The 10,781-nt window shown below is 32.8% G+C and overlaps 1 pseudogene; it reads right to left on the bottom strand.

Moving 5' to 3' along the window:
• LOC125835399 (uncharacterized) lies at positions 1–3,596 on the bottom strand (annotated as a pseudogene).
• Between the last annotated feature and the right edge of the window lie 7,185 nt (positions 3,597–10,781).

The raw sequence follows: 10,781 nt of genomic DNA, 5'->3' as shown, positions 1-10,781 counted from the left end.
TTATATATCAGATACAAATATTTCTGTTGTTGAAGTGAAACAAATGTACAAGGATAAGGCAACTCTAAAGGCTGTAATGGAAAAATACAAAATAAAGAATAACATTCTGTTACGAGGAGCTGGAGTTTTTGTATTTATATTCGGTGCATAATCATCTCCTGGAAGTTGGGTGGGTATCTGGCTGTCAGATAGAAAATCATCACCTTCGGTTAGATGGAGTACACTCAGAGGTTTGACATTAATTGGCTGGTTTGGAAGTCCATATACAAGTGCATCTACAGCTAATTCGGTTCCAGACGAAATGGAGGCCGATGTGGTAGAATCCTATATGATGTCAAGTAAATAACAAAAATATTACAATTTTCATAAAAAAAAATAATGCCACATCAGGGAACTGTTTGCATTTTCCAGTAACAAATTACAACTATACCGATGTATTAACAACTGCTGAATTTGAAGCATGTTTTCCGAATTCTTGTTGAATTGTATCTGCACCATCATCCTAATAAAGAAAATATCAGATACTATTATGTTTTTTTTTCAAAAATAATTAATGTATAATAATAAAAACACTTTTCACTTACTACTTTCTTATCATGAATAATCACATTTATCGAAGGATCATTATAGAGTGTTGTGGGTTGAAGCACACTTGAATCTTGCATTACTTGTTCCTTAATGGATGTATCATACTTCTGTGTTTGTACATTTATATGTGCAAGTTAAAACAATTAAAGTATAATACAAAATAAAGTTTCTGACAATGTTAGAATATTAATGTGCATGATACAAAAAATATAGATATAGTATCATATACATTAATAATGTGTACATAACATTCAGTTATACACAAATTAGCAACGTATATTTCGTAAATTAAAGTATCAACCATTAAACATGCTATATTCTTAAAATATTTAAAGGATTAAAACGCATAATAATGCATGTTTAAATAAATTAAGTATCAGATACATACACACCTTTTGAACAGTGTCTTCAGAAACCTTTTCTTTTCCAACCTCCACAACAGGTTCATCGACATCATCAACAGTTGCAAAATCAATATACCATAAAGTTGGAAAGTACATTATCATATACATTATTAATGTGTAAAGTGTAAAGTACAGTAAGTGATACACAAATTAGCAACATATATTTCATAAATTAAAGTATCAACCGTTAACCATGATATATTCTTAAACTATTTAAAGGATTAAAAACATAATAATACATGTTTAAATAAATTAAGTATCAGATACATACACACCTTTTGAGCAGTGTCTTCATAAACCTTTTCTTTTCCAACCTACACAGCAGGTTCATCGACATCATCAACAGTTGCAAAATCAATATACCATAAAGTTGGGAAGTACATTATCATATACATTATTAATGTGTAAAGTGTAAAGTACAGTCAGTGATACACAAATTAGCAACATATATTTCATAAATTAAAGTATCAACTATTAACCATGATATAATTACACACCTTTTGAACAGTGTGATCAGAAACCTTTTCTTTTTCAACATCCACAACAGGTTTAACAACATCATAATCAGTTGCAAAATCCATTTGTATGGGTGAAATGGTTTGTTGATCGAATTTATCAGACTTGGGTTGTGAATCAACACCACCTTTCTCTACAGAATCATCCATCATGTGTGACGATGAAACGCCTCCAATATCCTTCATCATCCAAATAATCAGTATACCATAAAATTGAGAAGGAAAACAGAAAATCAAAATACGACCTTTTCAGTTTTGTTATCTTTCGCGCCAAACGCTTTCAGCAATTCAGACTGATTGTTTTTTATTAACTCCTCAAGTGCTCCAATTTTATTTTCAAGAGCTCCAAATTTGTTGTCAACCTGTACTTAAATTAAGCATATAAAATGGATTTAATAATGAATAAACAATTGTTTAAATCTAATGTTTACTTACATAACCCTTCATGTACATCTTCAGATCCTCAATTCCTGCACTGTCAAAAGTTGTTCTTCCAGAGAATGTATTATGAGGAACACCAGATACATTATCAGCTTGTTTTGGTTCTGAACTTGGAGATTGAAATGACTGTTTTGGTTGCTCATGTGGTTGTGTGAGGTGGGACAAACTATATTTATGTGGATGTACAACCTTTATTCTTTTGCGGGGTGAGGTAGATCCTGAGCTAGGTACTCGAGTTGATCTCCTCAACAATTGATCCGGAGGTTTTGATGAGAAGTCTTCAAAACCAGGAACCTCCTCCGGTTGCATCTCCTCGTTATTAACAATTGGTGAATCTGATCGATTTGAAGGTACATGGTTGTTATCCGGTAAATCAAGTGATCTGATTTCCTCAGAAGTTGGTTGTATGTTAGAACAGTCAATCTATACAAGCAAATAGTAAAACAACATTAAAATCAAATTAATAGTGTATCGCATACTTAAAAAAGTGAAGTAAAAATGTTGTTTTGTAGTTAATACCTCAGTAAATAAGATATCCATGAACATCTCAAATTTGGGCTTTGGAGCAACAACTTGCCAATGGTGTATACTCTTGTCTAAAAGATTTCATTAACTTTGTAAAAGCCACTTGTCCCCACGGGTACTCTTCATAGCTACCATCTTCTACCATGAAGAAATCTTCAATAGGAATTGGTGCATCCCCAAGTTGGGAATACAAAAATGTGTGAATGAAAAACAAGATAGCCATCTGAAGGGCATCATCATTGTTGTCCCAACCACCTTGCATAAAACGATCTACCAGGCGACCTTTATTCACATTATAATTTGGACTAGGAAAATATCTTTTCACAAGCCTACTGGTTTTTTAAGTTGGATAATTAAAATCTTTGACATTTCCTTTACATCTCAAATCAGTAATAATTGCAAAATCTGTGATACTAAATATCAAGATATTCCCTTTGGCATGCGAATGTGAATTTCATTAGCTAGATTGCCCTGCTCAATCTCTAACAGATATAAACACTTGGTAATCTGACCTTGATAGTTGCATTTAGGGATATTAAGGTATGGGGCAAATATGGTATCCTTGAATAACTCAATACCTTGGTTCTTTATTGACAGTACTAAATCTTCAATAAAATTGGAGTTGTAGGTAGGACCAAACTTTAAGCAGTTCATTGGAATATGTTTAATTACATAACTGACATTCTGCAATTACATAAATGATTTTTATCAATCATAAAAAAGTATATGATACTAAAAAACAAGAAGACATAATATGTACACAAAATCAATCATATTGTATAATTCAATGGAGACTTATCATTAACTATGATTCACAGTACAAAAATCAAACTACATGCAAAATTGTTGAATTAAGCAATTTTCTTATATACAATAATATACAGTGACAAAAATTCACAGATGATACTTAATAAAAAAATTATTTATCATCAGATTTTTAGGAAAAATAGGGGTAAGATATATGATAAAAATTAGGAAAAATGTATGCTTACATTTGGTAATGTTGGTCAAACAATGGGTGGGTCAACCTTTCTACCCCTTTTTTGGAGGATTTTCGAATCTTTTGAAGTAGTTGCATGTACTTTCTTCTTCGATTTTTCTTGCTAGAACTTGAACTTGTCATGGTTATCGGAATAGCCAACCTTTTAGAACTGAAATCGTTATTGTTCAGATCTTTTGAAGAAAACATTAGAGATTATTTATATGTTAGATTCATAATGGAAGATAAAACGATTGATACAAAATAAAAGAAAAAAAAATGGCGGAAATTACAATGAAGAAGATGAAAAACCCTAGTTAGAACTCTGAATCCGGTTTAACAGTGATAGGATTCTTTTCAAATTCAAAATTTTTTGAAATTGATAACTGAAATTGTAATGGGAGAGATTGGGGGCGAAATTTAGGGAATGGGAAAGATTTGATTTTGCTTCGAACAAATAAAGTATCGGTTTAGTTGAATTTTGGGGAAATAAGGGATTTTTGTATTTTATTAAAATAGTAGGGAAATATTGATAATAGGTAAAGAAGTGTTGTGTATTTTAGTAATTTGTCCTATTTTTTATTCTTATCCTTTGTTGTGGATGACAAGTGTCAAGCTTTTTTGGGATGCCATTCATCAAATCTAGTATAAGATGCCTTTTTTTTTTTTCTTTTGGTTAAGGTCTTATTATTGGCAAAAATTGATTATAACTAGTGAGTGGTGACACATTTAAATTCTTTCTTGTCTATCATTTTTAGTATTATGATTTTTTTCCCATTCAGGGTGCGTTTGACATAGGCAAATATTTTTCGGAAAATATATTCCAATTTCTTTTATATATTTGATTGATTTAAATAATTTTGATTTTTTTTTAGATAAACTTATTTTCCTTCATATTAGGAAAAAGTAATCTAATTCACCTAAATGCCCTCGATCCATAACCCCAAAACCTATCACCTCGTATCATGACCTACCCCGCTCCATACCAGCTCGAGATTCGATCCGAGATCACCTAATTCAAGACCCAACCCTAAATTGTGACCCAATGTCAACCTCAGACGAGACTCTCACATGACACAGTACTGGAGCCAAAATAAAAATAGAACCAAACTATCGCGACCTTGACCCAAAACTTGACCAAGTTATGGGTCGGTGTCGAGGTTAGTTATCAAGGTCGAAGTTGAATTTCGAGGATCGGAGTTTGGACTTGAGGTCGGGTCTTGGGGTCAGAATCAGGTCTTGACGTTTAGGGGACGAGTCTCGGAACCAAGGTTGAGGACGAGTCTCAAAGTTAGATTCAAGTGAGGTGTCGAGTCTCTGGGTTAGATCTTGAGGATCAAGGTTGAATTTTCGGTTGGGGTCGGATCTTGGGGCCAGTTCGATGGTCGATATAAGGACTTGGATTCAAGGTCCAAACTAAGGTTGGGTTTTGAGGTTAGGGTAAAGTGTCGAGGTCATGTAGAGTCTTGAGGTTGGGGTCGGGTCTTGGGGTAGGGGTCATGGTTGGGTCTCGAGGTTGGGGTCGAGTGTGGGGATATGGGTCGTTGTTGGGTCTCAAGCTTGGGGTAAGTCCTCGGGGTTAGGTTCGAGCTCGAGGTCAAATCTTGAGCTTAAGGTGGGGGGATTGGGGTTAGTGTTGAGCTCGTTCGAGTCTCGAGGTTAGGTATTAAGGTTGGTCTCGGGGCCAGGATCAAGGTTAGGTCTCAAGGTCAAGGGTCAGACCTCAATCAATGTTAGGTTGGGGGTCAATATTAGGTTGGGTTCTCGAGTCAATGTTAGGTCAGGTTCGGATCCTACGTTGGGTCGAGATATGAGTTTTGGTTTATATTATTTTCCTGGATTACATCGAAATATTCTAGAGAAAATATTTTCTCCTTACACACTAAACATCTGAAAAATAAGTAAGAAAATCACTTATTTTCAAATAAATATTTTCTTTTTCTACGAAAATACCAAGCACACCCTCATTATTGTTTTAGCAAAACTCAATGAAGCATTTGACAACTTTTGTGAGGTACGATTTCTTTCTTTGTTGAGTTAGCTAAATATCATTAATTGTAATCATTTCCCTAGAGTTGACTTTTTCATTAGTCAAATACATTACAACAACAATAACATTTTCAGTGTAATTCTACAAGTGAAATCTTGAAAGAGTAGAGTGTATGCAAACTTTATCTCTACCCTGTGAAGGTAAATATGTTGGTTGTATTAGACCCTTGATTCAAGTCATCAAAAAATCGGGAGATGGATAATAGTATTTGAAAATAATGGTAAAATAGGTATAAAATGATAAAATATCTTTTAATTTTCTAAACTAAATAAGTAAAAGTGGATGGAGAAAGTAATATTCATATAAATTTTCAAAACCCATAGGTACACACTCACTAGTATGTATATAATATAATAGTATAAATCAAAAGAAACTAAACAAAAAGGAGGGGAAGTATCTAATACCAATTTGGGTTAAGTTAACAAAGTACTTTAGGTTACACCTGTTGCTTCTTACATTTTTTTATGGAATTGGCGTGTACTTAACTATAACTTAGGATTATTCATGCATCTCAAGCCCCTCTCTCTCTCATAATATTCCACTTTTACCTACCTTTCTATTCTCATTATTTAAAAAAGTCTCTTTATTTTTTTCCATCTAGTGTACGGTATCTACATTAGAGTTTGACTAAATCTGAATTCACGCCGAAAAGTCCCACATTGGGAGGTAAAATGCTCCCTAACAAAGGTGACTATGTACCAGGGGAATTAGAACCCGAGACCTCTGGTTAAGGATGAAGAAGTACTTATCACTCCACCACAATCCTTGTTGGTAAAAAAAAAGTCTAAATCTTTACTAATATATGATGTTTGCTTATCCATAAATAGCAATATGTGTTCTATTTTTTTTCCTGGAAAAAGGGAATTACTTAGTTTTGTGATTTAAAATTGATATATTTCTAATTAAAAGTGGTACACCGTACATATATGTTCTCATTGTCTAACCAATAATGTATAAATCCTTTCCGTTAACAGAGTATATTAAAAGAAAAACTTGTTTTTGAATTTTAAAAATGTTAAAAATGTTATGTAACTCTTAAAAATTATTTCACTTGATTTTTTTACCCCTTTAAATCTGACCCAACTAAAAAAAATCAATCCCTTTTTAGTTTGATTGATCCAAATTCATTTTATGATTGAGTAGAAGATGTATTTTTATTTTTTATGTGGGTCAAGTTTGGGTTTAAAAAAAAGTAGGTGAGGTAAATTTTTAAAGTCTTGTGACATTTTAAAAATAAAAAATTAGTTTTAGGATTTTTCTAATTTAATAAATATAAGTCTGTTAACGAAAAAATTAAATATGATTATATATTAGGGTTTGCACACCCTTGCAACAACTTGATAGGTGATGGAATGTGTCCTGAAAAAATAAATATGATTATATATTCCGTGCTATGTTAGTAGCAACAATAGTAATATACATTCAGCTTCACTCCTTAATATAATGATACTTAATTATTTTTTATATCTATTAATTAAACAATCATAATAGTTAATAAATGTGTTATTTTTCAGTTGTTATTTATTAAATTAATTTTTAATTAGTGACCTAAATATATATATTTTTAAATAAATAAATAAATCTATAACCAACTGAATTTCAAATGAATGTGTCTTTGAATTGAATTTATTTAATTTCATCAAAAAATTTAAATAAAACTTAAAAGTAATTTTCCAATACTATCTAAATTGAAAGTTAAAATACTCCACAAAGAAATTTTAAAAAATCTTATCTAATTCTGCTTTTTATTCTTCATGTCTCGTTGCTAATCTTGCCTTTCTATAGACTTCTTTCTAGATTGAACTCTTTTCTCTCTCTTTTTTCTCCTATTATTCATTTTATATTAAATTTGAACCCTTTATTATAATTAAGTATAGGCTTCATGATACACAAATTTGGGCTAAATGTCAAGTTAGTTAGTTTAGTCATGTCAATAGTTAGTTATTGATAGTTACAATTCTGTTATTCAACTAATTAGCCAATCAATTTCGTTTCTACTCCATATTTATACTTAGTTCATTCATTAATAAATATACTTTTCTACTCCCTTTTTCTTTTACATTCTTTTCAAATTGACTGAGATTACTTGAAAGTGTTAGAAAATATGGATGAAAGTATTGCTTGAGTCATGTTAGACACTATCTTAAAAAAATATTTTAGTGATGTAAAATATTTTTCATGATTAAACAAATCTTCTCTATAAGAAAAATAGAAATAACAATATTTAATTACTATAAATCCAACAAGTTAATTGACAAAGAAAAACTTTTATTGAACTAAAGATTGCTCAACTATATATCTTATAGAGAAGAAAAGTTCAACTATTTATATAGCTATATAAAAAAGTGGTGAATGCGACGATCATAACATATCACATCTTACTATATATTAAGAAGAGAAAGTAGGGGGTTAAGAACACTGGCAGGGTCAGAAATTTTAAGAAAGGTGTCCAGGTGCTAAAGTGAGTCTGCTCTTCTTAAAAAGTGAAAAAAAGAGTCGCTATTAGTGAGATTCAAACACACGAATACCTAAAAGATGAAAAGAAAAAAGAAAAGAACTAATAAATTTCTTAAGCTTGTTATCTCATGTATTCAGATTAGTAAACCAGAAATAATAAAATATGAAAAGAAAAGGAAAGAGTTATCCGAGTTCACAAAACTCACTGTGTGTTCTTAAGAAATTTAATCCCCTCAAGTATCCGAGGTTGTAGATTAATTTCGCCCAAGATAAAACAGATTAACCATTAAAGAAGTAGTGGTACCTCAAACTTCGATAATTTCAACGAACTCAAAAAGATAGCAATGAGATCACACAAATATACACGATCGATTTTATTTTGTAAGAAATGTATGGAGAAGAAGGGAAAAATTCGACGCAGAATTATGAGAGAAAATCTCTCTATTTATAGCCAACAAAGGGTAAAGGTCACAACTCTTTGAAAAAAATACAATCTTTTAGAAAGGTCACAACCATTTGGAAAAGGCACAACCTTTCAAACGCTCACAACCTTTTAGAAAAGACCCAACCTTTCATAAAGGTCACTGTCACGACCCAGACCGTCGTTATTGGCACCCACACTAACCCTTCGGTGGGAGAACCATTAATACTAATCAGCTAACCCAAGAACTAAACATTTAAAGATACGGAAGCAGGTTTAAATTCAGAAGTAAGGTAGAGTTCTCATAAACTCCAAAAGATCTAACAACGACTAACAAACATTGCAGAAATATTGTCTAGAACTTGAAAGTCAATGTACCAAAACTCTAACAAGGAACCATAAGTCTAAAGAAAATGGGTATAACCCAATTAAACATACGAATTTCTAAGGAACTAATCTAAGTCTGAATAAGATGGACTGAGCAAAAGGAGAACTCATGGTAGTCTGGAAGAACTGGCTCACCCTGGAATTCGAATCGATCAGTGGTCTTATAAACGAGGCTTGTTAGTAGCCGCCAGAAGATGCCCTGTACTCAACAAAGAAAGAGCAAGTGTAGTATCAGTACACAACCACAATGTACTGGTAGGATCACACGGCTATTCCAATAAGTGAAACATATACAAGTAACCACAACATAATAAAACAGGCATATACCAAACATATACTATAACAGTCATCATATCAGGATCAACGAACAATTCCACATTTTCAATAATGCATTTATATGACAAGTCAATGGTCCTCTCATGGAACCCACACCCAAACTGTTAGTGTACCGGTACGTGGTACCCGATCCAAGTTAGTGTAATGGACGTGACATCCGATCCCATATATGCGCCAGAACGTGGCACCCGATGTGTTGGAACGTAACACCCGATCCATTCAACAAGCCACAATTACAATGTACATTCTCATAATCATACAATCAAGTATTGATTCATGGCATACAATCATCCATTCATACTCATTTACGATTAGTGTGATCAATAATGCAACATTCGTATACATACATGCATTAAAATGAAGTAATTACTAACATACATCACACCAACATGAAATCACAACCATCGCCTACCTCGAACAAAGCTTGAACCCTCATAAGATACTTGATTCTTCCCTTTCCGGATTCTTTCCGCTTGTTCTTGATCTACAAACAATCAATATAACGTGTGGATCAATAAACAAGGCCTAATTACCCGGATTACAATCAAAATCATCAACCCTAGGTCAAATCCATAATCCTAATATGCAGCTAGAGATTTTTCCCACCATCCAAATCAGTTTCAAAACCCTCCCCCAACAATAATTACCCATGAATTTACATTCTACGGATTGAAAAATGGATTCGGGGAGTAAAAATCTTACATTTAGCTTCAAGAATGGTAAAAAACTGTCAAGAAGTCGCCCTTCTTCTAACTCTTAAGAACGAAGTTTGCAGAATAATGCCATTTTTGGGAACCGACTTAAGTCGCGACTGGCCCACTATGTTGGCCCCCATCCCACCACAGCGTCCCCGCCCTGGCGGGAATAATCCCCCCTGGTGGCTTTCACGAAACCAGTGAGTCAAATTAAGAGTCCCAAACTCCCATTTCACAACATACCTTCCTCCCATGATACTCAGAAACTACCCGTTCACGCTAAGATCAGTTTCGGGAGTTCTACTCGCCTGAATTCAATTTCGTAAAGTCGTACGGGTTCCTTAACGTCTTAGATATCCACTCATGTATTCACATTCATTATTGGATCTCTCATCTGCTACCATATTTCCCTACACTTCACTGACTCCGAATTTGTCCAAATCTGGAGTAGGCTATGAATTCTCAAGTTACTATGAAAAAGTTTTTCGGCTCAAAACTTTTCCCCGTTGGTTTTTCTACAACAACGGGAGCAGATCGTTATAGTCACAAACTTTCGGCAAAGTCACAACCCTTCATTTTCTATTCACACATTTAAAACCCAACAATCATGTTTCAAAAAAAACTTTAAAAATATTGTAATACTTTCTATGTATCTTTATCTTTTATATAAGATTATAAAATTTATTTTCTTTTTTAATTTTCTTAAATTACTTGTCAAATTAAAATAAAATAAACAAATTAAATTGAAGGAAGTAATAAATCAAAAAAGAGAAAATAGTAATGAGAATCCCCTGGGGTTGTGGGCTAATATTTCCTTTGAAGAAAGTGACAGGATCCCACATTACAACCTTCTTCTCTCTCCTGCACTTTTTGACAACTCACTATATTTAATTAATATCAGCATTCAGCAACTTCACAATTCTTATAGAAATATATATACAAACCTCCAAAACCAGCACTCTAAAAACAGAGATAGAGAGAGA

This window comes from Solanum verrucosum, unplaced genomic scaffold, assembly GCF_900185275.1.
Source record: "Solanum verrucosum unplaced genomic scaffold, falcon-dt-bn FXZP01000040.1, whole genome shotgun sequence".
NCBI classification, from domain to species: domain Eukaryota; kingdom Viridiplantae; phylum Streptophyta; class Magnoliopsida; order Solanales; family Solanaceae; genus Solanum; species Solanum verrucosum.
This window is presented reverse-complemented; position numbering and strand designations above follow the sequence as displayed.